This window comes from Sus scrofa, chromosome 13, assembly GCF_054392235.1.
Source record: "Sus scrofa isolate SSC_HxYL_T2T_F1_AM1 chromosome 13, Sscrofa_HxYL_maternal_Yorkshire_Landrace_v2.0, whole genome shotgun sequence".
In the NCBI taxonomy this organism is placed as follows: domain Eukaryota; kingdom Metazoa; phylum Chordata; class Mammalia; order Artiodactyla; family Suidae; genus Sus; species Sus scrofa.
In genome coordinates, this window is record NC_139395.1 from 141,912,103 (window position 1) to 141,935,939 (window position 23,837).

Sequence of the window (23,837 nt, forward strand, 5' to 3'; positions counted from 1 at the left end):
TAAAACATGGACTATGTTTTCTTCCCTAGCATCTGATGCATCAGTTCCAGTCCCTATCATATTTAGCATATTGAATATCCCACCATATAGTTGGATAACTTCAGTTCCCAAACACAGCCAAAAATGATGACTTCATCTTCTGATCTCTCTTTGAGAACACGGTCTCCTCTTTATACTTGAACATGAAGTCATCGCAGTAGCTGCTGATCATACCCCCAGCTCACTACTTCTGAATTTGTAGAATCTCTGTTTTGTATGACCTGGGATAACAACAACTCAGCACCTGCTTTCAAAGTGTTAAAGCGCCTAATGTTCTCACCAGAAGGAAATCTGCAGAATTCAGACATGTCATGTAGGATGAAAAATAGGTTCAGTAAGGTTTTACATTCAGAGTTTTAGGGACTAACGAGATTTGATTACATCCTAGACATCTGCAGTTTCAACAACTGCAGCAAAGCAGTTGGTGAAATATCATTCTGATGGCAACATGGGGTTTGAGTGGGTGAAAAGAGAGCCCACGGCATGATGTTGTCTTCCTCCAGAAGTGTGCTGATCTCTCAAGACTATACAGCCATATTGCCTCAAAGAAATTCTTTCATTCTTTATCCTTCATTTAGCAATTCAACATGTTTTTGGTACCTATAGTGTGGTACTTAGCTAGATACCAGGAATATAATGCTGAGAAAGATGCACTCTGTCTTCAAAAACCTAACATCCTGTAGGGAAGAGAGATGGCTAATCAAACAATTGCCCTACACATTATAAATGTTATGGTGGACAACTAGACAGGGGACTTTGAAGGTAATATGGATAGAGGGACCAACTCCCTTTTAGGAAGTTAAAGGGAATTTCAGGAAGCAGGAACCACATGTAAGTAGGCATAAAAGTAAGAATAAAGCTATATTTTGAACTCTGTGAGTGGCTTAGTGTGTCCAAGGCTGACAGCAGGAAATGTGATTAGATTAGGGACAAAAGGTACCATTTTGTGGGTGATATTAAGGGGTTTAGACTCAATCTCCTCATCCGTAGGGCATTACATGATCATTTACTCTCAGGTAATGGAAGTAGGAAGTGGAATGGACAAGGAGTTTGGGATTAGCAGATGCAAACTATTATATTTAGAATGGATAAGCAATGAGGTCCTGCTTTATAGCACAGGGAACTATGTCCAGTCTCTTGGGCTAGAACATGATGGAAGATAACAAAAGAAAGGGAATGTATATATATGTATGACTGGGTCATTTTGCTGTACAGCAGAATTTGGCACAGCATTGTAAATCAACTATACTCTAATTAAAAGATAATAATTAAGGAAATACAGAGTAGAAGTAAAAAATAGAAAAATATTAATTTTAATAATGCTGCCTGTGACGAGAGGAATGGCTGTGTGGGTAAATGAGAGTCTCTCGTGTCTTGCTCTATATCGTTATTTCTGTGGTGAGAATGTACTAATATGTATGTAGTGAAAACAAACAAATGAATACAAAGAAAAATGGGAGAATAAGGAAGACCATAATGACATGTCCTAAGAAAAGTAGAAATGAGGTGAGTTGAACAGAAGGAAAAGAATATGATGAATTTCCTAAAAATCAATGAGATTATTTTCAATATAGCCAATTAGAGGAATTAGTGAATAGACTGCCATAGCACAAAAGGGACCTCAGAAAAGGGAGCAGATTGCATGGGAAGGGATAGGGTGACAGGAGAGTAGGAGAGAGTATGAAAAGGGTTTAAAGGACTTGGGTGAGTGAGTTTGTAAAGACTAAGCACTGACTGGACTAGAGATGCTAGTTTTTATCTCTTTTTCCATTCACCATCCTGGTTTTGTCCCTTGCATGTGTTTCTTCCTCTGGTTAATTTTTTTAAAAAATGCTTCCAAGTCCATGGGAGGGGGAGGGAGTGGGAGGGATCGGGAGCTTGGGCTTATCAGACACAACCTAGAATAGATTTACAAGGAGATCCTGCTGAATAGCATTGAGAACTATGTCTAGATACTCATGTTGCAACAGAAGAAAGGGTGGGGGAAAAACTGTAATTGCAATGTATACATCTAAGGATAACCTGACCCCCTTGCTGTACAGTGGGAAAATTAAAAAAAAAAAAATGCTTCCAATGGTTTCTTTCTTCTTTTTTTCTTTTCCTCTTTTTTTCCCCCTTTATTTTATTTATCTATTTATTTATTTATTTATTTATTTATTTATTTATTTATTTATTATTGGCTGTGCCCGCAGCATGTGGAAGTTCCCAGGCCAGGGACTGAACCTCTGCCACAGCAGTGACCCAAGGTGCTACAGTGAAAACAATGACCCACTGTGCCACAAGAGAACTCCTGTTTCTTTCTTTTTTGACCCTTTTGTTTATTTAATTTTTGTTTCTGTTTTTAAGTATAGTTGATTTATAATGTTGTGCCAATTTCTCCTGTTTCTTTCTTTGTCCTCATTGCTACTTCCTTCTTACTTCTCCTGACTTTGTTCTTCTCACTCGGCTTCTTCTGTTCTCTAAGTCTCAGTCAAGATGAAGCTTTCTAGAGCCCACTTTGTCTCCTTCCTCCGAATTTCTATGGTGCTTTCGTTGAACTTCTCTCGTAGTACATGAGAAGTTCATATACTCCATAAAAGTAAAAAAGTTTTATATAATAACCAACATGGGGCTTATTTCTAGGACTGGTTTGTAATTCATCTGCAATAAGCATGTGTTCAGTGGAAGAGAGGATAGGAAAAAGGAAAAGAAGAAAAGAAAGCTCTTCTTCTCTGAGCTGATAGTTCTATAGAATTGGAATTGTGATAATAATATCTATTTAATGAATTTGTCTCTCCCCAGAATTCTTAACTTTAAATGGTTGAGGGATGAATGAGAAACCATATAGATCTTCTTCAAAAAACAACCACCTTGAGACAATATGAACTGAGAAATAGCGCATGTGTGCGAGAGAAGGAGACTAGCTAAAAAGCAAAAGAACAGGAAAAAGGAGAAAGAAGCAATGAGGAGAGCCCAGCTTTTGGAATTGGAAACTTCTTATTTTAGCTTTGACAGTATACCAACTAGCTCTGCAGTCTAGAATATTGCACTTCACCTTTCTGAGTAACAGTTTTTCCCTCGTAAAATGAGGAGCTTGGCTAGAGAGTCTCTAAATTGTCTGGCCTTTGGAGTAGAAGGACAGGGAGAGAGAGTGCAAAGCTGTGACTAGTCTTTTCAAGGGTGAATGTAACTCAGGTGGGAATGGGCACTTGAGTATATGGGTCCAGACCCAGGCCAGGCATGATTTCTGAGTTTGTCCCTTCAACCTGTTTCTTTTATGAGAAAAAGGATATTTTAGAACCAATATTTGCAGCTTTTCCTCCTTAACACAGGTTGGGGATGGAAAAGAATGATTGAGTGAGTGAGCGAGCAATCTAAACAAGAGCGGCTGAGAAGGGAACTCTTTCAGGCTCAAGGTGGTGATGCCATGCAAAGAAACTGATACGAGGTGTAGCAGAATGTCCTCGATTCTTCAGGACCATAGACCCTCACATCCTGGCTTTTAAAGAGTGAGTGGCAGGAGGCCTTGACTGTGACTCCACCAGAAACAGATTCATGGACTTCTAGAACTAAATAGGATTTTAGAGTCCACCTCATTGAAAAAGAATAAATAATAATAAACAGGAACTAAAAAATAATTGCAAAGTTCACTAACTTTCCAAGTATGGGAGCACAACACCAGTGTAACAAATGACTGAAAAGTTATTAAAGGGGAGTTCAGGGTTTCTAAGTGCTAGAAAGAGAAGTTTTATGGTGATTGCGCTAATGAAGGAGTAAAAATTTGCACTCTGGAAGGAAAAGGGAGAAGTAGTCTAGTCTGTACACAATTGGGCAAAATAAGTCTCATCGTTCATTAGTCAGAAAAGAGTCTCCACTCAAGTTTTATAGAGGCTGGAGAACCAGGATCACTCAAAGTCCACGGACACTGACTGGCTTACTGTGTTTGAATTAGTTGCGATGAAACAATTGTGTTGATATTTCCTAAACTAGCTTCTCTTTTACCCAATTCAATGCCTTCATTTTAGAGATGCGAAAACCAAGGCAAGAAATGGAAAATAACTGGCTTAGTTTGAAGGAGCTCATCTCTGTCAGAAACCTGTTTGTCTTTTACCCTGGATGGCAGCCCAGGGAAGGATTTTGATGGCTGCTTCTGAACTCTTTCTTCATTGACATCTTTACTTCCTTTGTAAATAGGGAATTCTGTTTATGCTCTTCTTGCATAATTTCAAAGGAACTTGAAATTAGGCATGAAAATAAATGGGCTACCACAAGAAATAGACCTCCAATGATCGGAGTTGACCACAGGCAGCAAGACAACAGCATGGCTACTGGAAAGAAACATCAAGCTTCAAAGGAGTGGCTGTACTAGAAAACTTTTAAAGTGCCTTCAAATTCTAAAACTCTGTGTTAAAGGGACTGTGAACATTGTGTTTTCATTATCCCAGTATCTTTTCCTCTACCATGAGAATGTTGAAAGCAGAAATGGTGGAGTTCCCGTCGTGGCACAGTGGTTAACGAATCCGACTAGGAACCATGAGGTTGCGGGTTCGGTCCCTGCCCTTGCTCAGTGGGTTAAGGATCCGGCGTTGCTGTGAGCTATGGTGTAGGTTGCAGACGTGGCTCGGATCCCGCGTTGCTGTGGCCCTGGCGTAGGCCGGTGGCTACAGCTCCGATTGGACCTCTAGCCTGGGAACCTCCATATGCCGCAGGAGCGGCCCAAGAAATAGCAAAAAGACAAAAAAAAAAAAAAAAAAAAAAGAAATGGTGCCTTTTTCACAATGCTCTGGAATGTAGCAGGTGTCAAAAAAAAATGTCTCAAGTAACTGAGTGAACATATAAACTGTGGAGAAAACTATCAGAGACCTTAGGAAGGACATCTATCAATATTAGAGTATGTTGTTGTTCTTTATTCCCTTTTCATTTTGAAGAAACTCTCAATGGTGTGTGGTCTGAAAGTTGCACCTTCTTCATCTGTTACAGCTCTGAAATTTTATTAGAGGCAAAGTGAAGCAATGATTATATCAACGAGTCCAAAAATATGATTCTTTCTGGTTCTTACAAGGAAATGGGGGTTGGAGGGTATTGATTTTAAATAAATATTTTCACTTTGAGAAAAACACAGTGTCACATGCCTTAGAGGTAGTCTTGTCTAATCTTCCCCATGTCCACCCCTCAGCCCCCTGCCAGTGTAGAGATGAGTAGCCTGAGAACTAGAAAGAGGGATAATTTAACTCAAGTCTCCAGATCTCCAGTTCTCAAATATTTAGAAATGTTAGCAAATGTGAGTATGGGGCATGATCTTTCCTGAGATAAGAAAGATTTATTCCAGACTTTTTGTGCCTGGGGAAAGCTCCTTGATTGCAAACACTTGGTTGCTTAAGAGGATGTAGTACACTCATTTCTGACACTGAAAGTATTGGCTATAACACCCCTATGTCTAGGAAACAGCTGTTTAGTTTCCTCTTGTTCTGAAGTTATTTCCTGACCCATTCTCTCCCTAAACCCAATTGAGTCTTTATCACTATGCTCTTTAACAAATGAAGATGGGACTGCTGATAAGGGTCAATCCTCTAGGGGTTTATGGCCACCAAGTTTGGCAAGGGGACTGATCAAAAAACTGATATCCAATGCTACAACATCCCCACTCACCTGCTACACCCTAGGACCTAGCCAGGAGCAAGTTATGAGGTCTTGTCTATATAAGTGGTGGCTTGAGAGGTCTGGTAGGATGTCTGTTTAGAGCAGGTGAATCTAGCTCTAAATGCTCATTAGGGAGATAAAGCAGTTTCCTGCCCCCACATTACTCTTTCCTGAATTAAGAATCTCAGAACATTAGAGCCGAAATGTACCCTACAGATCATCATGTATTAATTCCTCACTCTGCAATTGGCAGAGACTAAGGCCCAGAGAGGGGAACTAAACCTCCTTGAATCACACATCTGCAGTGTCAGCCATCTGACTCCTAGAGTACTTTCCACTGTATTCTGCTGCATCCATCAGCAACATAGAATGATAGTTGGGCCAGTGTGAAAATCTGCCTTCTTATAGGTGGGGAAACCGAGACACTGGAGTACCTTTATGTTCTAGGTCATACATATCCCTAATGGCAGAGCTTGTTCTTAAACAAAAATTCTTTACTGGAAAAATCTGAGGTCCATTGAGAGGCTTCTCGGGTTTTCATGGATTGTGTGTAAAAGTATGTCAAATCTGTGAGCATATACACACATCCATTCTTTTTCAAAAATTTTTCCCATATGCATTATCGCAAAATATTGGGTAGAGTTCCCTGTGCTATATATATAGCAGCTCACCATGGGCCAATCAAAAGATTGGATGTGTGTCTATGTATAACTGAATCACTTTTTTTTGTGCAGCAGAAATTACCACATTGTAAATCAATTGTACTTCAGTAAAACTTTAAAAATGGAAAATAAAAAACTGTGCAAATATGTGCATTTTTCAGAGATCATTGATAACTTCCATCAGATTTTCAAAAGGGTCATGACCCAAGAAAGGATAAATATGTGCGAGATTACCTATTCTACATGGTAGGTTTTTTTTTTTTTAATTTTTAATGTCTTAAGGCATACACAGGAGGAGTTTCTGTCTTGAAATTTTGGAAACTCTTTCTAGTAATACATCTCCTTGTTAAAGTAATATTTACTTAAAAAATCATCGGCTACTTTATGGGACAGGGAATTTAAGAAAGAGAAGATGGTGGAAATTGAAAACAGGTGAGGTAGGTTTCTTTTCTAAAATTGTACATATTGTGTATTCATATTTTTACCAGGGAAAGTCCTTGTTTTTTTCATCTTCAGTGTGATGGTAATCCTTGCCTCCTTTCCTCTACTTTGTCATTCCCCCAACCACAATTCATAATCCAACCCATTATACATTTTGCACTTGGAATGAGATGGCATGGGCTTAAATTCAGGCTCTTGCCACTTGATAGTTCTGTGGGCTTGGGAAAGTAGCTTTTTCTTTTCAGACTTCCAGCTTCCTCGAAACCCTTTCAGCCAGATGAAATCAAATGCTTCTACTCTGTGGGTAAAATCAACTACGTATACAGAACCTAACAAAGATCATATAGAGTAGGTAGAAAACGTACTACCTTAGTGCTCATCTACCATTAGTTTTACAAAGGTCAGGTTAGCCATGAAAAGAGGATTCTGGCTCTGCCCTAACTTGTTGTTTGTCACTGAACTGGTCACTCTTTTGCAGCCCCCATATCAGGACCTCAGTTTCCTTACCTGAAAGTCAGGGTAGTTAACATAAGTCATCTCTCCTTTATTTCTAGCATCCTGTGGATTCTCCAGTTGTCAATGAAGTCTCTTTGGGTCTGTGAAAATTTTTGTTATTCCACTGATTCCCCCACATCTGCACTTTGTAGAACTTCTTGCAAATGCCTTTCTTTGAGCTGATTTTGGATGATACCCTCACAGCCCAAGAACTAAGTTCCTCAAGAAAGAATGCAAACCTGGCTGGAATAAGGGAAAGTGAGGAATGACACTTTAGGACCATTACTGGCATGCTTAATTGTTCTATTATATTCTTTTTCTCTTGTGCCCAGACCAACTCATTGTAGCATCCATTTTTATAGAATATTAATGTAGTTAATCTATTAATGTAGTTTCTAATAATTATAGAACTATTTTTAGAGGCATATTTAATTCTTCTGTATGATTCCTTGTACTTTCAACTAGAGTTGAAACACGTTTCCACATGTTTGAAGTTTGTCCTGATGATGTTTGTCTGACTAGACTCTTGAACAGTGTGTTATAGAATAGAAAGCTAACTGGAGTTGGCACTATCATGAGTTTTCAGTTTCTGATACATCATGACAAGAAAAATACAAACTGATTTAAATCATTCATAGTATGTTTATTAATATGACCTCTTTTACTGCCAGACACGTAAAAAGGTGACTAGCAATGTGTGGTAACTCAGGTTCTCTCAACCTTCATGTTATTGCTATTTGGAGCTTGGGTGGTTCTTTGCTATTGGGGGGGGGGGTCCTTCTGTACCATGAGGGGTATTTCACAGAATCCCTGGCCTCTTCCTACTAGATTCCAGTAGTATGTGTATTTTCCAAGCTATCATAACCAAAAATGTCTCTAGACATTTCACAATATGCCCTGGGGGACAAAATCACCCCCGGTAAAGAGCAATTGTTTTAAATGACCCCTTTCCCAATTTAAGTTGTAGGGCTCCCAATTCAAGAAGGAAAGCAGCTTTTCCAACTCAAGAAATCTGAATCTATATAGTTTCCCCCTGGTGTCTACACACCAAATGTTCTTTTGTTCTCCTACTGTTACCCTTTGGGTTTCCATTGCTATTTACTATATAAACAAGACTTTTTTTTTTTTTTTAACTGAATGGCTAATAGAAATGTAGAACTACAGAGCTAGAAGCACTCAAGTAGATCATCTTGCCCAAGAAGCCACATTCTAGTGTAAAAATCAAGGCCAGGGAGAGTAAGTAAGCTGTTCAAGGTTAAGTTCATTAAGGCCAGGACTGAAACACAGATTTCCTACCCTTTTTCATGTCACAATTAAATTGCTTTTTTGTTGTTTTAGGTTGTCATCTTCAGAAGCATTTTTAATCTTACCATAAAAGTGTTATTTTTACACTCTCAAGTATTTGAATAATAAACAACAGGGAGTTCCCATCATGGCGCAGTGGTTAACAAATCCGACTAGGAACCATGAGGTTGCTGGTTCAGTCCCTGCCCTTGCACAGTGGGTTAACGATCCGGGCGTTGCGGTGAGCTGTGGTGTAGGTTGCAGATGTGGCTCGGATCCCGTGTTGCTGTGGCTCTGGTGTAGGCCAGGGGCTACCGCTCCGATTGGACCCCTAGCCTGGGAACCCCCATGTGCCGCAGGAGCGGCCCAAGAAATAGCAAAAAGCCAAAAAAAAAAAAAAAAAAAAAAGCCAAAAAAAACCAAAACAAAAAAAAATCTGTGATTTGAAACTATTTAACACACTTATTGAGCTCATCTGTACATACTGATATTATGTATTTTTCCACTTGTACTAAGATGACACGTAACATTATATAAGTTCAAGGTGTAAAATGTCATGACATATGTGTATATTGTTATAAGATCATCATCATAAGTTTTTAACATTTACCACTCTATGTAACTAGAAAAAATTTTTCCTTATGATGAGAAATTTTAAGATCTACTCTCTTAGCAGCTTTCAAAACTACAAAACATTAATGTTAGCTATAGTCATTACATTGTACGTTATATAGAACTTATTTATATACCTGAATGTTTAATCCTTTTGACTATTTTTACCCAATCCACCACCCCTCACCCCTGGTAACCAAAAATCTGATCTGTCTAAATATGAGTTTGGTTTTTGTCAGTTTGTTTCCTTATGGACTTGCCATTCACCTCAATAAATGTAAAATACTTTTGAAAGTTTGGACATATCCTTCCTGTTTTGTGTTGGGGTAGGAAGGAAAGCTGCAGATGACAATTCAGTGATTCTAAAAGATTGAGTTCAAAATGCAAGTACTATCAATTATCTAGTTATCTGTTATTTTTTCCAAGACAATGTTGTAAAAAAATGGAGAATGACTAAATGTTAGAAAAGTAGGACAGCAGCTGTACAAAATAAACATAGATTTGATCTTTGAGGTAAAAAAAAAGTTATTACAGATATGAAAAATTATAGAGTTGGCAAAACTATAAATCTAGATATTTTGACATAGTTTTATGCATAATAGGATTGATGTTATTGCAAATCACCTCTGCTATCATAGAGAATTTTAATTTCTTTCCTTGACCGGAAAGAAAAAGAGAAAAAGAAACTAACCTTTAAATTTAAAATTTTAGTGTTAAGTGGTTAATTAAGTTTGGGTTATGATGCCTTACACAAATGTTTACCAACTCGGATTCTAGCTACTAAAGGAATGCATTTTATGTCATCCTGGTTTAGGCAGTATCTGATTTTAGAAACAGAAGGGTTATGTGTGCTGATGCTATTTGGTGACTAGGGAACACTTGTCTGATTGCAGTGCTGAGTAGATAAATCCCCTTGTACCTTTGAGAAGTTTTAGTAGCATAATCTGCATGGATATTTGAAGTGTCTGGAGTGAGACTTGATAAAAAAGGTGGATCAACAGGTTGTGCAGTGACTTGAGGTTAAATGCCTGCCCAGAGGCTCTTAAAGATGATTCTTTTGATTTTTTTAATTGAGGTTGTTAAACATCAGTTGTAGGAGCAGCACTGTGTGAGCGAAAAGAAGCAGGATGGTTTTCTGATATGTCTCCATCTTAAGTAATATGGTCTTGATGAAAAAGTGGCGCCATCCTTCCCAGATTCTGTTTCAACAAGCATTTATTGAAAATCTTACTCTGAGTCAGGCACAGTGTTTGGTGATCCCCGGTACTCTGTCTCATTTGGTTATCACTACAATACCACCACTTAAGCATTGTTATTATCCCTAAATTACAGATAAGAAATGGAAGCCCTACATGATGAAGACCAATAAATGACAATTTTCTAGTTGTAAATGCAGAAATTCCAGTATGGTGTAGATAGGTATCATGGTTCCAATGTGGCATCACCACTTGGGACTGGCTCTGACACAATAACATGTCTTATGCCTCTTGATGCAGACAAGGTAAACCTCCCATTTTCATCTTTATACTGATGTGCTTGAATAAAAAGAGTTGACAGACAGAGAACTGGAAACAGGACCATACGGTAGCAGTGACTTCACTTCTTGAAGTTAAGATAGTGAGTTCTTTTACACCCTCTAAATCTTCCAGGGATAATTTCAGGAATGATCGTGGTGATGTTAATAATCACATTTTTCATTCTAGGAACATAAGGTGGCTTGGGTCATATTAGTATATTATATATATATTGTATGGGTCATATTAATATATTATATGGGTCATATTAATATATATATATATGCACATACACACATAATTTCTTTTTTCTTTTTAGAACCACACCCATGGCGTATGGAAGTTCCCAGGCTAGGGATCCTATCAGAGCTGCAGCTGCTGTCCTACACCACAGCCACAGCAACACCAGATCCAAGCTGTATCTGACCTATACTGCAGCTTGTGGCAACACCAGATCCTTAACCCACTGAATGAAGCCAGAGATTGAACCTGCACCTTCAAAAACACTATGTCAGGCTCTTAACCCAATGAGCCACAATGGAAACACCCTATTCCAGATATTTTTGACAGTTAATATAGAACAGAAACGATGTTAATAAGTTGTAGTTAGGCAGATTACCAAGATCCATTAAAACTGGAAAATCTGTGATTTGTGACTTCATGAAGGGTAGTTAAGATTGATTACCAAGCTTCTTAAAAAGAGAGGTAGACTTTGAAGCTAGAAATCAGGACTATCTTTAGGATTAATGGCAAGGTGAGGTACAGGATTATTTTCTTTTCATGATTTATAATAAAGCAGATTAAATAATAAAGACTCTAGAGATTAGTCTAATTTAAAACTATTTGCTCCCTCCTACTGTTAGCTTATTAGCTGTTTAGAGTAAGTTATTACTCTAGGACTCAGTTTCTTCAACTGTAAAAAAGACAGCAAAAATTGTACCTGTCTTATGTGGCTAGTGTGAAGATTAAATGAGCAAATGCAGATAAAAATGTTTAAAGTTTAGCACAGAATAAGTCTCAGTAAATATTATTGAGTATTAGTATTAGTACTGCATTGCACTTCAAGAAAGCCCTTGTATTACAGGGAGTTGATTCCAGTAAATGCTCTTGAAGAGTTGTGCATGTCAAAGGGAATTAAGAATTTGTCTATTTCTGTGAGTCTGTAAAGGCTATGAAAATTTTTCTCTTGGTATTTCTAAAAATCATGATAAATGAATGGCCGGTTTTTTAAGAAAAGGGATAAAATTTAAGTGAGGCATACACAATATGAATTAATGGATGAGAGGAAAGTCCAACTAATTATGGAAAACCATCTTTCAGGAAGTTAGAGATAAGGGTGCATGAGAACTGATTTGCAGCAACATAAGGACATATATAATTGTTAAGATGAGTAGGGAATGTGGGAGAAATACAAAACAGTAATTATTTGGATAATATTTGCTCCTAGAGATAATTAAAAAAAAAAAAAAAAAGATTAACAAGTTCACAAGGTCCAGTGGAAAAAAGCCTAGACTTGAGTTTGTCCCTAGGGAGCCCAATCCCTTTTCTGTCATATACCAGATAATGAACTTGGTGGGGTTACTCGAGCTCTCTACACTCACTTTCCTTCATGGCAAAGCAGGGGGATAGATAATGCCTGGCATAAAGTCATGTTTGATAATGTTAGCTGAATACATTCTGAACTACCTCTCCTGATTTGATTGATTTGGTGCTAGGTTTTTGTTTTTGTCTTTTTTTTTTAGGACCACACCCAGGGCACATGGAAGTTCCCAGGCCATGGGTCCAATCAGAGCTATAGCTGCCAGCCTACGCCACAGCCACAGCAACATGGGATCCGAGCCACATCTACAACCTACACCACAGCTCACAGCAACACCAGATCCTTAACCCACTGAGCAAGGTCAGGGATCAAACCCGCGTTCTCATGGTTACTAGTCAGGTTCATTACCAGTGAACCACAAGGGGAACTCCTTGTTTTTGTTTTTTCATTTTCTTTTTTTTCCCTCAAACCAACACCACATGCAGGATTTACACTTAATAAGCTAAGTGGGTGACTTCTCTGCAAGTTTGAAATTCTTTAGTGTGAATGCATTATTTTATGGAGCATCTCTAATGGTATAGGTTGGCCAAAGAACTCTCCTTAAATTAGCCGTGGGGGATGTGTGTTTAAGGATTAGACCTGCTGAATTGGCCTTTGAGGGCACCTTAGATCAGGAGCTACATTAGTGGGTTGTTACTAAGCTTCCAGCGGGCCTCTTGTTGTTTTAGTAGCTTCCCTGGAAGAATTAAAGGTTTAACTGAATGTGAAACATCAGACAGAAACTATGGGGAAGATTTGACAATGAATCTCAACTTTCCAAAAGTTCACTTGAAACCAACTTCCTTCTCAGTTGAAATGATTCAGATTTGAAGCCCTCCAGGGGCCTCTCTGGGACTTTAGAGCATTAGGGAGCTTTTTACTTGCTGTCATAGATTATTTCGCCATTGTTTCTTGACTTGTTGAGGAGAAGATTTGATTGGTAAGTTACCTCTTCCCTAGGGCTTTACATTCTTTGCTCATTCAGAAGATAAGTAGGACTCCAGCAATACATTCCACAAAGCTTTCTCCCTTGCAAGGATCCCAAGGCAACCAGCCAGAGCCTTGCCAGGGTATAATGAGCGGGGCAGATGCCACACTGTAAGAGCCAAAGGAGAAAGGCCAGGTTGAGTGTGCCGGAGGTTGCTGTGGCTGCTCCTCCATTTTAAGCTAAGTCCTAAATTGGGACTGAGTAGAGCAAAAAGCAGGCTTGAATTTGGCATTCCCATCATAGCTCAGTGGTTAACGAATCTGACTAGGAATCATGAGGAAGTAGGTTCCATCCCTGGCCTTGCTCAGTGGGTTAAGGATCCGGCGTTGCCATAAGCTGTGGTGTAGGTCGCAGACTTGGCTTGGATCCTGTGTTGCTGTGGCTCTGGCATAGGCAGGTGGCTACAGCTCCGATTCAACCCCTATCCTGGGACCCTCCATATGCCTCAGGAGTGGCCCTAGAAAAGGCAAAAAGACCAAAAAAAAAAAAAAAAAAAAAAACAGGCTTGAATTTGAGTCTTTTCTCTGTCATTGGTAATGTGACCTTGGAAAACTTAAACTTTTCTCGTGTTCCTTTTCTTCATCTGTAAAGTGCATGGAATAATTTCTGTCTTGAAGAGTCATTGACATTATTGGAAATTGTATGTTAAAGAATAGTAGGAAATTAAAAAATCACGTCATTAACAGGTGTATGGCACTGACTCAGGCCCTGTGTGCCAGGCATCATCTATGTGTTCTGTATGTATTTTCACATTTCAGTCTCTCAAAATCTACAAAGTAGACAGCAATGTCATTATCATTTTGCATATGAGAAATACTAGAATTGCCGAGGGTAAGTAACATGTTTTCCAACCAGCTGGTGAGTGGTGCAGCCAGAACTGTATCCGGAGCTGACTCCAAGGCTGACCTCATATCCATAAGCCCCTTTCACTACTGCTGTTTTCATGGTGCCTGAACCAGAGTTCTCTCTTTATGAAAAGGAAAAGTATAGGCAGTTGGCTGCCAGTCTGAGTAGGGTTTGCATGTGATGGGATTGAAAGGGGTGTGTAGAGGACAGAGTTTTTTAGGACTTTAAATAAAAGTAGTTTTCTAAACAATAAACAAGGTCCTACTTTATATCGCAAGGAACTATATTTTCAATATTCCCTAGGAGTTCCCATTGTGGCTCAGTGCAGGTTCCATCCCTGGCTTCTCTCAGTGGGTCAGGGATCCAGCATTGCCATGAGCTGTGGTGTAGGTCGCAGATGGGGCTTGGATCTGGCTTTGCTGTGGCTGTGGCATAGGCCAGTTATTACAGCTCTGAATGGACCCCTAGCCTGGGAACATCCATATGATGCAGGTGCAGACCTAAAAATACAAACAAAAATCTCTAATAAACCATAATGGAAAATAATATAAAAAAGAATGTGTAGATATATATATATATATATATATATATATATATTATACATGTAAGATATATAATACATATTACATACATTGTATATGTAATATATTTTATATATATATATATTATATATCTGAATCACTTTGCTGGCAGTATAACTTAACACAACATTGTAACTCAACTATACATCAAATTTAAAAAAATTTTAAAAAGTAGTTTTCAAAATTTAATTCCTTAAATCCAGAAGCAGAGAGCCAGAAAGTGAACTAACACTCTATTTTTGTCACACAGTCATTGGTGATCCATAGGAGAACTTAGAACTCTGCTACTTGTATTTCTTTCTCAAAAGAAAAAGAAACAGAGGCTCAGAAAGTGATCATGACTTTTCCAGAGTCATGTTAAATCAGTCATTGGGAGAAAAATATATCACATCTGGTGCAGCCTCATCCTGGCCTCCAGTGGAGGGACCCCACTTAATGGGATGGCCTCAAGGTCGCTAACAAAACTTTACTCACTGGTAGGAACCTCTTAGCCATCACTTACACTTTAATGTGAGTTAAAAGCACTTTGTTGTTACTTGTTTATTTCTCTGGATTCATATTTGGACAACTAAGCCACATGTCCTCTCTCTCCTTACCAGGCAAATTTCACTTATAGGAGAGACTAGTCCTGTGCCATAGGCTGGAGGAAAAAAGAGCTACAGTGGAGGCAGGAAAATTGTCAGTATGCAGGAGTGTGTGTATATGGATGCATATATGTAGGGTCTCTGTCCTGCTCTGCTTTAAAAGGTTCAGTTATGATGTCACATTGACTAAGGCTATTTTTCTTCCCAGAATACATGTTTTCTGATTCTCTACATGGCAAGATTGAATGAACTTTTCAAACCTAAGTTCCCATCACTTCCCATGGGAAGCCACCACAGTCCAAAAAGTAGATTTTTCAGCTTTCTAGACAGCCCAACATTTAGATAACATCTTCCCACTCTTCAGATCCCAGGCTAATTGTCACTATCTCAGGAAAATACCTTGATATCAAGCTCAGGGCCCCTTAATGCATGTTTTGTCCTATCCTCGATTCCTTTCTTCATCTGCTTGTCATTTTTGTGAGTATAACTAGGTCTGATTGATGTCTGTCTCCCTTACTAGGCTCTAAGATTAAGGAAGGATAGTTCTCTTTGGTCCAGAGATCCATTTCCTCAGGACCTAGTATAGTGCTGAGCATAGCATCATTCAATAAGTATTTTTTGATTGGATGAATAGTGTGTGTCACTTTGTATTGTATGTAGATTTTCATATTCCTGGTACTGTCATTGAATTTTGTTTCCTTAGAGTTCAGTACAATTTTGGCACTTAGACAATGCTAAAAAAAATTTTAAAACATTTTTAGGAACATTATGGAGGATAATGTGAGAAAAAGAATATATGTATATAACTGGGTCACTTTGCTGTACAGCAGAAATTGACAGAACATTGTAAATCAACTATAATAAAATATCTATCTATATATATAAATTTTTAAAAATTTTAAAGAGTAAAATGAATAAAACAGATTCAAATCCCTCCTGCATGGGAGTTTTATAAATTTTGATAAATCCTGGCTGCTAGAAACATTCCTAGGACTGACCTTTTCTATGAGATGAAAAATATAATCACAGAAACCCAGTATCCCAAATATTTGTAAATTGTTATGATTTTTAGATTTACATGTACCCAGGCATATGGCTTCTCTCAAGTATTGTCCATATTGGGATCATGTGTTTATGTATAACATATGGTCATTAAAAATATTATCATGATTGACAGCTCAGGTATTTCTACCCAGGCTGTCTGGGAAGGTATGTGATATAGATTCATGGGTTACACTTTGATATAAAGAATGTATTATGGTCTCAGCTCTGCCACTTTCAGGTTGTGCTTTCAGGCAAATGTCCTAACCACTCTCTGCTTTGTTTTCCTCCTATATAAAACAGGCATGATAGTAATAGCACCCATCTCATGGGATTTGTGTGAGTTAATTGGTGATAAAGGATAATAATGTGAATTGTCTAACATATAGTAATAATTTGGTGAACAAGTTTAAACTAAAAAAAGGGGTTTCTAATTATCTGTTTCTCAAAAAATGAAATGCTCTTCAAATAAGAGAATTTTTTATTATTTAATTTGAATTCGAATGATTATTTCTTTTAGGACTTTGAGGAAGGAGAAGAGGGGACCATGAAATCAAATAGATATTTCATGTGTCTCAAGGATTAAGGACTTTAGTTTTAGTGTGTAATATATATATGGCTTCAAATAATCAATATTACATCAAAAACAAATCATTCCATAAAATGATTCCATATGGTGACATCCTAATTTGTAATAGGAATATCAATACCACAAGAATGGTATCATAGTTTCTAGGTAACTGAGTTTATGAATCTCTACCTCTTTCCACTAATGCAGAGGAGTAACAGCAAGGCACTGCTGGGGAGTAGAAAAACCCTTATTCTCTGGGAATAAATAAACTATGGATTTGCTCTTATCTAGATCATTGCAACCTTGAGCAAGAAGGTGTCTCTCTATGGGGCCTCAATTTCATTACTGATGAAAAGAGATGGTTAGTTGTTCTAGGATTTTTTAACTTCCTTCATCCTTGCTTTAGAACTTCAATTTTTTTTTTTTTGTCTTTTTTTGCCATTTCTTGGGCCGATCCTGTGGCACAGGGAGGTTCCCAGGATAGGGGTCGAATCAGAGTTGTAGCTGCCGGCGTACACCAGAGCCACAGCAACGCAGGCTACACTACAGCTCATGACAACACCGGATCCTTAACCCACTGAGCAAGGCCAGGGATCAAACCCGCAACCTCATGGTTCCTAGTCGGATTCATTAAGCACTGAGCCACAATGGGAACTCCTGAACTTCAATTTTGTTTTCGAATGAAGTTTTACTGGAAAACAAAGACAACTTAAATAAACGCAAGCTGAACTGCTGTTCCTGATGGGAGTGAAGAAAGAAACATAGATGGAAAAGCATTGGACAAGGTTATCTCTAAGGCCCTTTGCCCTCTAACATTCTACAGTCTGTTAGCCTAGGAGGTTCCAATCCTGGATACACATTAGAATTGCCTCAGGAGTTTGTGAAAAATACAGTGTCCTGACCTAAACCCTATGGATTCTGATTCAGTGAGTCTGGGGTGGGGCCTATGCACTGGCTATGTATATTATATGTAAATATAATTTAAATATAATGCATATGATAATATTAAATACATATGTATACATGTGTGTATATACATATATATACACACAAATTTCCCATATATATATATACAACTTTCCCATATTATATATATATACAACTTTCCCATTAAATATATGTGTGTGTATATATATATACACACACACACAACTTTCCCATACACATGCACTGGCTATGTATATTATATGTAAGTATAATTTAAATATAATGTATATGATAATATAAAATATACATGTGTATACACACATATATATATACACACACACAACTTTCTCCCAAGAAATTAAACAAACATACTAATTCTCAGGAATACTCTTTCTGCACAATTTCCCTATATCAGTTTAGAGAGGAAACACTTCAGGGCCTGACATATTTCAACAAAATAATTGGAAGCAATTCAACATTTGTATACTTTTGAAAGACATAGGTCAAGTGACCATCTTGATCTCATGGAAACTTCTGCCATATATTGTGTTAGCATATATATGTATATTATGCTTCAGCACTCTTCGTTCTTAGCTTGCTGTTGGTATTTACCTAACGCTATCATTGCTATAACTAAAGTTGCACCCTAGCATGGAACTACCATTCTCACTTGCAGGGATCATGCTTCCCACCCTCAAGTTAGTCAAAAGAGTGCAAAGGAATTTTTGTAGGTCGAAAGGTGCAAGGGAACAATGGTTTAGACCTGAACAGAGATCACTTGCTATTTTAAGTTGTTCATATAAGGGAGAACATAGTCTGCTGTAAATTAACCATGCTATTAGCCCTGTAACAGTAGTTGGCGACACTTCCGAAATGCCTGAAAAGAAGGCAAGATTGACTGACTCACAGAACTAAGGAAGAATTGATTAATTCCATATTACTCATTCAGGCACCATGTCTGCGTGTACTTCTCTCACCTTGTTCTGAAATGTGTTTTTTTTAAACACGAAGAAAATCTCTGTGCCTCATTGTAATATTTCACAATTGCCACACTAGTTTTGCCTCCGCTCTCCCCCTTTGCACATGATATGGCAATTATGGCAAACATTATCTTGGCAAGAAAATAGATCAGTTTGCTACTGTAACCTTAGTCCCTAATTCTGTTTTTTACCCTAAAGAATCCTCCTATCTTCTGCCTGTGGGGCCTCAGCTTCTTTTGACATCCAGCCATACATCTGGTGCTGGTGTGCTTCTCATCATCCTACACCAATAAATCAGATCCAGGATTACCTCAATCCTACATATCAGACAGGTGAAAGGTAAAGCTCTCTGAAACCAAGGAACACAGGCTATCCCTGGCTTTGATTAATCGATAGAGCCCAAGAGAGAGGTCTTTAAACATTGCCAAAGCAATAGAATTTCTAATAATAGACCCCTGATACCAAAACAGAAACCTCAAATAGGTCCCCCAAACCCAGAAGAGATAATCCTCCACATACTGCATAATTTCTTCTACACAGGAAAAAATCCTCAATTTGTAATAAGTGTCACTTCGTTTTGTTTCCTTATGTTTCCCTGAAAGCATACTCTTGTGAACTCACTTTCATAAGATTTTAGCAATACACATGTGGATGGAGCACTTGAGCTTTGCTGATAATTGTTGGTGACATTGATTGTATTTTAGAGCCATAATGTGATAATTTTTAATAGCAGTTTTATAATATTAACTAGAAACACAACTTTTTTAAATGCCTGTGCTTTATCACCCTAGCAAATTAAACATTCTATTTCCCCTACTCCCTTCCAATATCTAGCTAGATGCTTGCATGATATTTGAATAGCTGTAATCACAGCACAGATAAAATTGTATTACTTAAATTTATCATATATGCATTTTTCTGTATTTGCCTCAGAATGATCCTTTTAAGGATTTAATATCATGGTACTACATAGATTTGCCAGCATACACTAAAAACCTACCTTTTATGTTGATTTTAGTTGAGTTATATACTTTTTTCTATTAACAATTCTGTAGTAATCATCTGTATACATTCATGTATTTTCCTTGTTATGAAAATTTTTCTTTGGAAATAACCTCAGGTGTAGGTTTGCTGTGTCAGAGGATAAGGATGCATTTATGATTAGAGCATATGCAACTTTCTGCTCTTTTACGTATTTCATACGAAAACCTTATTAGGCATAATACCACTAATTTGAAATTTAGATTATTACCCTGGAAAACAATTACTCCTTAAAAGATATAATAATACTATAAATATGAATACTAATATAAATATTGTAACTAATATTATAAATTAAAACTCCAAAATGCAAATAAAAACCATGAAGTATTCTCTCACAGCTGTTAGAATGGCTATTACATAAAAGATAATAAGTAATAAGCATTGGCAAGGATGTGGAAAAAAAGGGAACCCTTGAGCTCTGTTGATGGGAATGTAAATTAGTGCAGCCACTATGGAAAACAGTACAGATGTTCCTCAAAAAGTTCCAAGTTAAACTACCAGATGATACTGTAGTTCCACTTCTGGGTATTTATCCAAGTAAAATGAAAACACTAACTGGAAAAGACGTATGCATTCCCATGTTCCTTGCAGCATTATTTACAATAGGTGAGATATGGAAACAAGCTAAGTGTCCATTGGCGGGTTGATAGATGGATGGATAAAGAAGACACACACATGATAGAATATTACTCAGCCACATAAAAGAAAGAAAGATTGCTATTTTCGACAACATGGATGTTGTCCTTAAGCACATTATACTAAGTGAAATAAGTCAGACATAGAAAGACAAATACTGTATGACCAAAAATTTAAATAAAATTAAAAAAAACAGGGTCACAGATACAGTGAATAGATTTATGGTAACCAGATATGGAGAGTAGCGGTGGGCAAAGTGAATGAAGAGAGTCAAATGGTACAGACTTCCAAAGACTGTACTTTCAGGGATCATTTCTATAGTTTGTGACAAACTTCCAATCATAAAATGAATAAGTAATGGGTATAAAATGTATAGTGGAGCAACTATAGTTAATAATACTGTATGTATATTTGAAAGTTGCTAAGAGAGTAAATCTTAAAAGTTTCATCACAAGAAAAAAAATCCTGTAACTTTTTATTGCAATGGATGATAACTAGACCTATTGTGGTGATCATTTTGCAACATATCCTAATATCAAATCATTATGTTGTACACCTGAAAATAATGTTATACGCCAATTATACCTCAATTAAAAATTTTAAAAAATCAATAAAGAAAATATAAGCCTATATTTAAAACTTTCAAAAGTATACTCTACTTATGTACATAGAAATTTATTGCTAATTAAAAATGGATCTTAACTATTCTTCAGAGTGGCTTTCCAATATTTTGATCAATAGCCATGATAAAAACACGCTGTTTATGTAGTATGAGTATAGTGTGCACACAGACATAGACACACAAATACCTATGAGGTGAATCAAAAGTTTTATAAAGTAATACTTACCCATACTACATGCAGTAGAATCTGATATATTCCATTTTTTACATTGTGGTTATTTCATTCCAGAGTTACCTATTATGTGTTGCCTTTCTCTCTTTCTTCCTTTAAGCTAGCTAGAGCCGACTAAATTGATTTCATGATCTTGATCAGTAGACTAATAAATACTCTTTGAAAGCAGCTTTGCCAGTATGCAACACGTAGAACTTAAAAATGGTTTGCTGACATTGAAATCAAGTAACTAAATGTACTATCTTTAACTACAATCTGTCTTTTGGCTTTCGCTTATATTCATTAACTAGAATCTGATTTTTGGTTCTGCCACTTGCACATTTTATACGAAAATCTAAACTCATGCCTCATGGCCTACAACAGCATTCAATTGGTTGCTTAATTTCTTCTCTGGCCTGAATAAATCTGACTCTGAGGAAATACTCGAATGGCATATGCTTACTAAGATATGGTATGGCAAAGAAGCTAGCAGTGCTTGATGTGAAGGAGACTTTTAAAGCGTGTTTGCTGACTACAAATCAATAGATTATAAAGGACAATGTATGTAAGAATATTTAGAGTAGGCTGGCCAGGGGCTTAAATCCATAAGATCATCTGACATTCAGAGATGCAGATTTGGTCATTGATTCTTTCCTTATCCACTATTTTACCAAACTACAATGAGCATTGCTTAAAACTGCTAAAAAGTAACATAATATGGAAGGGATGATAATCACTTATAAGAATATGTAAAAACATAATTGCTCTTCATAAACTTCTTTTTACCCACAAATGTCTCTATATATCAGAGATATTAATAGAACAGTAGTTATGAACCTTTCAATTATTTAAAAAATTGTGGAGTGCTAACTAATTTTTTCCTATGTTCCTACAAAAAATAATCATCTCACATATGCAAAATGTAAGGGATTTCCACTGTGGTGCAATGGGTTAGGAATCCAACTGCAGCAGATCAGGTCACTGTGGAGGTGTGTGTTCGATCCCTAGCCCCATGCGGTGGGTTCAAGGATTTAGCATAGCCACAGCTGCAACCTATGCCATGGCTTGGATTCCATCCCTGGCCTGGGAACTTCTATATGCCATGGGTGTGGCTAAAACAAACAAAAATAATGTAATTTATTTTATCCTGATGTAGTTACACGTGTAGTTATTTGTTCAGCCATTTTTTTCTTTGTCATTTTTAATTCACTATAGTATAATACACTATTTTATACATCATTTAAATTTAAAGTTCAGCTGAATTATAGATTTTTTTACATGATTAAGTCAATAATTACTATTTGGCTTTATTGAAAACAAAGATAATATTAAATAAACCACTACTTTTTCCTTTTGGTAGGATTTAAATTTGCTTTTCCAAGAAATTATGTGATATTTTCTTACTTTTAATCTAAAGAGTGTTTTTTTTTAATTCCAAAAGAGTTAAATCCATGAGTAGCTTTGCTTCATAAGACTTTCGCAAATATCAAGATTATATTTCTCTCTCAACCTTTCATTGTTATTTTGTCTTAGATTTTCTCTTTTTTTCCCATTTTAGGGACAAAATTTAAAACTGAACTCTCATGTTGAAACTTTGTTTTATTTTTTTATTTTTTGGCCACACCCATGGCCTGTGAAAATTCCCAGGCCAGGGATCAAACCCATGCTGCAGTTGCAACCTGTGCCAAAGATGAGGCAATATCTGATCCTTAACCCACTGTGCCACAAAGGAACTTCCTGTCATTATTTTAAACTAGTCTTTACTTAATATAACTTTGTGGTTATATTAAGTTATATTTATTCTTAATGGAAAATGTAATGAGTAGAACATTGAATTTTGTTGTTTCACTTAAGAATTACAGTTGCTTTTTTACTTATAATGTCCTTAGCAAATATTTCTGTGAGTCATAGGTCTTGTCTTTGACTTATAACTCCAAAGAGGAGTCACTGAGGCAGTGTAATAAATGGAAAACTAGAGTAAGGGATTATATAATTGAGGGATTGTAGTTCTCCTTTAAAGAGTTGGGCCATGAGACTTAACTTTTTTCCTTTTTTATTTATCCACATAATGGGATATCTGTGACCATACTTATATTTATGGAAATATTTTGGAAATGAATAAACATATAGGTCAATAAGTACTTTGAATTCTTGAAATAAAGACCCTTATGATATCATTCACTTAGCAATAGCAAGAAGAATATGTTGTGTGATACCTAGCTCTCAAGTACTTACTTGAATTTATTATGTTTTTTAAAGTGTCTATTTTTCACTGGACTTTAAACTGTGCTATGTCATGGAGATCTCTGTATGTGTTGGGGGAAAGTGGTGAGAGAGGAAAGTAAAAGGGAAAACATGCACTAATCGAGTGTCCCTATGTGTCATACCTTGTAAATATACTTTCTCAGATAATTCTCCTAACAACTCCATTCAGCATATACTATTATCCCCATGTTGTAGAGGAGGAAAATAAAGCTTGTAGAGACAAAATAACTTGTTTCCCAGTTGATAAGCTCCTGAGCTAGGATCTGAACCCAACTCCAAAACATGGCTCTACAGGA

General features: G+C 37.0%; 1 protein-coding gene and 1 pseudogene across 9 annotated transcripts in view; both read left to right on the forward strand.

Moving 5' to 3' along the window:
- TP63 (tumor protein p63) overlaps window positions 1-23,837 on the forward strand; it is a 230,946-nt gene that overhangs the window by 41,563 nt on the left and 165,546 nt on the right. The window lies entirely within an intron of this gene.
- LOC146397666 (small nucleolar RNA U3) lies at window positions 20,734-20,802 on the forward strand (annotated as a pseudogene).